We start from the raw sequence: 6,000 nt of genomic DNA, 5'->3' as shown, positions 1-6,000 counted from the left end.
AGCCAGGGAAGGCTGCTGGCTGGACGAAGGCCTCCACCTCGGCCTGGTGGGCTCCAAGGAGACATGGCAGCCCCCTAGGCCCCTGCCCACGAGACTGCCCTCCCGGGGTCAGGACCAGGGCTCTCTGGTTGGCAATATCCCCTGCCAGGGCTGGAACTGATGCTGCCGCCGCCAGCGGGTTCTCCCCCGCCAAAGCTTCCCAGAACTCGGAAGCTGGCGTCCCCAGCTCAGCCCCACGATAGAGCCGAAGAGGGCGGGACGGGAGCTCCTTAGCATGGGATGGTAAGCGGCGCTCCAATACAGCGCTCGTGCCCGGCTAGCCGGCTGCTCCCCGGTCCCAGGCCACCCTTTACGTTCAGGGGCTGGGGGCTGCGAGCTGGTGGCGGCAGCGACGGCGGCTGGGGCCGCTGCTAGCGCTCCCGTCCACAGCAGGAAGGGAGGGCGCCCCCTCAGGTGGCCGCGCCGCCGCCTTAGGATCTTCCGCGCGCCGGCACAGGTAGGCGCTGGCTGCCCTTAACCTCCCGGCTTCTCTCGCTCCGGGGCTCCCGGCTTGGTCTGAGCTCGGCTCCCACACACGAGCCGGGCGCCTAGCGACTCGTCTCCATGGAAACCCCCACGCGGGATCGCCCGCCTATGGCAAGGCAAGGGCGGGGTTACGAGTTCGCTGCGCTCTCGCACGCGCGCGCCCCTCCCCCCGCCCCCCCCCCCCACTCCTCACCGGACACGCCCCCCTTTACGGGAGCGGACGAGTTTCCAACCCGACTAGGTAGCTAAGGAGAGGAGGAAGCCACGCCCCGTCGATCCGGCCCTCGTGCCCCCCGTTTTCCGATGGCGCGTGCTCCTGCTTGCTGGCACCCCGGACGGCTACAGTCTGAAGAGCTTCTCCAGGTCCGTCTCGTCTGTGCCACCCTGTTTTCGCGCACTGAAATAAGCGGGAGGGCAGCCTCTTCCAGCCGCACACCATTAAGCACCTGCGATAACAGGTAGTCCTAAAACAGGTACAGTTTTTGCGGATGGGTGCATTTTCCCGGCGTGGATATTCCGTGGTTGGAAGGGAGAGAGCTTTGCCTTTTTCATTCCTGCGTGTCGCGCAGCAGCCAAAATGTAGGAGGAGACGGACCCGGCCAAGCAATGGGAGCGCAGGCTGAGCAGTAGCAGCAGAATCACACCGGCTGGGAGAGCCAAGTGACTGCTCCCTCACTCCCTCCCACACACGCTAAAGCAAAGGCTATATTAAAAAGCTTTCGTCGACCTGGTCCCCTCCGGCTTCTTACACCAGAAGCTTTTTAAATCCCAGTGGGCAGGACATCCTGGGAATTGTAGCCCAAAAAATTCAGAGGGGGTCAGGGACAAAGTTGTGAAGACGTTTTGCTTCAGAACAATTACTACTAACAGATTCCTTACCCCAGGGTGGGGAACCTGTGACCTTCTAGATGATGTTGAACTCAGGTCAATCACACCTGCTCTGCAGTGTCACAGAAACCATGTTTCCAGGAGCAAAATGGGCAGGGAGATCTATAGGTGAACGATCAGTGGTATGATCCCCATACATATGCAATATGTATAAGTCAGGGAACATTTTTGCCTTAACCTTGCAGATTCACAAGTGTTAGCCAGTTTGAGCTAACAGGTGTGGTTATCACTGATTCGAGTGGACAGTGGCCCCAGTGGAATAACCACAAATTTCACTCTGGTGGCCTCCAGTTGTGTTGAAGTGCATCTCCCCGCAGTCCTCTCCAGAATGGACATTGGCCACATACTAGGATGATACATTTGGCCAGGCTAAGGCCCACCTCCCCAACTGCTCAAAGCTAAATGTCATTCTGGTGCCCTGATGAGGGCAAGCCTATCTCCAGATCTCAAGAAAATCCTGCACCCAGTGACACAGGAGTAATCTCCACTGTATCCAGTAGGAATTACTTCAAGTAAACCCCAGTTTCTCTCCCAGAAGCTGGCTGGCTAGCGGCATGCTAAGCACCTGTTATTGAGGCTGCGGGGGGGGGGGGGTGAGCATTTTATGGCACTCCAGATGTGTTTGTCTACAACCCATCAACATCCCTAGGCAACGCAGTCAGTATTGCCCTTTAAGAGAGAACATGTTTGAACAGAGCCCCTAGCACAATCATGTAGACTAAGAGCATCTATTTCCTCTTACAGATCATGGCATTTCCATCTTTGCATGCAGTCAATGAGGCATTGCTAAAGGTGACAGATGATAGACATTGTAGGCTAAAACTTGTAAAGGACCATAAAGCGCGCACCCTTGCTTTACAAAGAGGACAACTAGAAATCTTAAGTAAAATCCTGAAAAGCTTTTGCCTTTTTTGAAGAGCTTCAACTTTGACATAATAAAAATTAAAAGTTCACTCTCCGTCTTTTATAAATGAAGACTGAGGATGCCTTGTCCCAGCTGCTTTATTGTGTGATGTTTAATGCCAGTAACAACCTCCATTGTTACCTGTTTTGCAAGGGATCATAGATGTTAGGCTATGCTTAATTCAGCAAAATTTGATGGTTCATGTATACTGCATGCCACAGCATCTCTTTGATAACAGTTTAATTACATCAACCCAAGATTGGAGTACAATGCTGCTAATGCTTGTCTTCTTGATATGTTTTGGCAATGCCCAATAGCAGATTCCTTTGGGGAGGAGGTAATAATTCAGATAAATCTTATGCTGGAAAGTTATTTAATAATTAAGGTTACACCTCTTCTTTTGAATTATCTACTTATCTCTTGAAATCTAGCACAAGGTCAGCATAAAAGGATTTTCTGTACCCTTTGGACAGTTAAAACAACATTGGAAGGATAAAAGCCCACTTGCAGTAACACAATGGGTGGAGAATTTAATGAAACTTTCAGTCTTGAATGCATGGCCTTGAGGTGTAATCTCTGCATAAATAAACATGGACATTTGGGGTGCCTTTGTTAAAGTCTATGAAAAGTTGTTTTTAATAGCAGTAGTATAATCCATTAAATAACACTACACAAAGACATATAATAGATATATAACTAGTGGTGTGATTCATTTAAAAGAGTAATGTTTATTTTAATCTTTTTTCCCTCTAATAGTGCATTTTGGTTTTGGATCTGTGTTGTGCAGAACGCCCCCCCCCCCAAAAAAAGCCCAATTTCCATCAATTCTGTGTGGCTGTACAAGGCCAACAGCATATGCAGAACCCCACATGAGCTGGTTTTTATTGCACCACTGCAGCAAAGATAGTTTCTTGAGTGCTTAAACAATCACTTTAAAAAGCCAGTCTCTACAGGCTTCTGTCTATGGCATTAGCCTTCCTGCAATCACTTTAGCTTGAAGCCTCTGCAGCGAGAAGTAGTTGTAGTATCTATTGAAACTACAACCAATACAACATCACCAAACACCAACCATTCTAAGGTATATTCATTGCATTAAGAAATGTGTCTGATCTCTGGTTCCACAAAATTAGAAACTACTAGTTTGCTCCAGGGTGTCAAAAGCACAAGAAAACTGCCTCCATCAGCACTGCCATAGGCTGTAAAAGCTTGCTGAGTCTGTTGTACTAATAATTAAGGCATAGTACCAGGCACTGTAGATATGAGACAGCAGGTCTTCTGGACTGTCACTGTAAATAGCAAATCATTCATAGCTGACGATGTGCCATAAGAACTTCCTGGCCAAAGGCCTCTGTTGTATGCAACACCACCTTTCAGTTACAGAAAAACTATACAAGAATTCCCAAACCTATTTCATAGGCATAAATAACAAATCACATGCATAACTGAAATGCCAACATTTATAGCACAAACAGTAATTTGTTAGATCCTTGTCTAGGTCCCACAGAAATAATGAATTGTTTCTCCATTGATTTTACTGGCAGGTCAACAACCAAGCCTTCAGAATCTGTTCAGCAGTCTCCCCCCAACTTGGTGCCCTCCAGATTATTTTGCAGGCCAGGAATTCTGGAAATTGTTATCCAAAGCATCTAGAGGGCATCCAGTTGGGCAGACTTGCTATCCTTAATCAGGTTTGGTTCACTACTACCCTAACCTCCAGTAGCTCTCTCAATGTATCTCCACAGTAGTTATTTTTGTACTAACTCCCCCTCAAACTTATATATATCCATTGTCATGAGTGACACTCGTTCTGAATTAGTTTCACTCCAGATGGTTGCAAAAGAGATTGGGATTCTTTTTCCAGAACTATAGGCAGCTTTGCTGTCTTCTGCTGAGTCAATTACCAGCTGATGTTACAAATCTGATGTATGTCCCTATACTCCTTTTAAATTTGCAAGATTGCCTCTAGTATGGATAAGTTATGAAACAGTGGCCCATTTTTCAGGTAACCATCCACGTCATCACCCAATACATATAGGGACTTGATAGAGCACACCTCCACATCCACCCACAAGCATGTAGCACATAAACACAATTTGGGACAAGACACCCCCCTCCCCCCCGCACACAATAACACTCAATAACAGCATGGACTGCTTATTTTCAGAAAAATGCAGCTACTCCATCTGGAGAAATGCAAACACAGATATTCAGTAGGAGGAAGAAAGCGGAGAGCATGTCTCAGACAGCAGATTAGATATGTAAGAAAACAGCATGGTAGAGAGCACAGTTCTGCAGGCTGCATGCAAAGATGGAAATGCCACAGTTTGTGAGTGGAGAGGGATGAATCTAGTCCACATGGTTGTGCTAAGGGTTCTCTTCAAACAGGCCGTCACGTGTTGGCTGACAAATGGGAAGATGTTGAGTGCAACCACGCATGCCTGTCAAAATATAATCCAATAGCAAGAAGAAATGGTTTGCCCAATGGATAAAGGATTTAACATAGCTTCACTAGGAAAAAAAAGATGTGGTGTCAGATGAAAACAATCTAAATATTTCACAAATAGTTAAGAATCCCTAATAAAGGACTCTCTTGGTGCCCCAAGCCATGAAGATAACAGAAATACATGCATCTGGTATTATGAGGCTGCAGAGACAGCCAGACAATAACTGGAATGGAGAACAGAATGTTTTCAAATGGAAGTGCTTTCTCAGAAGCTATAGTCAAGCTCACTCTTTAACTGAATACGCATACGTGCAAAAACTAGCTATCACTTTTGCCCCATCTCTGAATTGTCTTAGTTTACACACTTTTTCAGTGTTAGGCAATGGATCAATGTGTTCCGTGCAGCAACCAAGTTCAGGAGAAGTTCTAGGTCCTTGAATGCAGAACAACTTCATAGGATTTGCTGGGTGAAATAGCAAAGCCAATTGCAAGTCATTCTCCACTGATTAGGCACGCCAGTTCAAGTGCCAGATAACATTACTCTGAAAGAGGAGCTAGTGCATCTGGTACTGAGAAGGGTTTTTTTTTCCTTTTTAGTGCCAGAGCAGCCCATGAAACATTCACTAGGAGTGAAAACTTATCCACAGAGAGAAATGTGAGAAATGGAAAAAGGAGGACAACACACTGTAGCACTAGACAAAAAAACTGAGAACTAGAGCTGAGATGGTGTGCATTGCACCTGAAAGAAGCCAGAGTGCCCATTCCATGCTGAAAAAGGAAGGAAGCCCAAGTTTGTATCACATTTCATGTGACTTTGGCTTTAGGATCCATGTGTGCAAATTCACTTACGTACATAAGGGGAGCCGTATGCTTTTCATGTGGGTCACACAATAAAAACAATCCAGGGAATTCCAGCTTCACACTCTCCTTCTACCATTTCACACCATATAGTGCTCCCCGCACAAGCATGGATTTTCATTGCACAGTACATGAAAGCGACAGTATCCCACTGATTCTGTAGGTGGATGAATATGTATATCATAGCACAAAGAGGCATACGGAAGCTTTGCCGCACGGTGTTTTATCATGCCCTGTAGGGGTACAAGGCATCCTGCAGGGTGTGCGTGTGCATGTTCAGCTCATATTGAGATCAAGAAGATCGCAAAAACATCCTTGCTGCCACAAGGCAAATACTAGTTTGATGAAAACAAGATGCTGGTAAGTAGTACCACTAAGAGGA

The sequence above is a fragment of the Varanus komodoensis genome, unplaced genomic scaffold (assembly GCF_004798865.1).
Source record: "Varanus komodoensis strain SLA01 unplaced genomic scaffold, ASM479886v1 scaffold16, whole genome shotgun sequence".
In the NCBI taxonomy this organism is placed as follows: domain Eukaryota; kingdom Metazoa; phylum Chordata; class Lepidosauria; order Squamata; family Varanidae; genus Varanus; species Varanus komodoensis.
The sequence above is the reverse complement of the archived record's forward strand: the minus strand, read 5'-3'. Positions refer to the sequence as shown.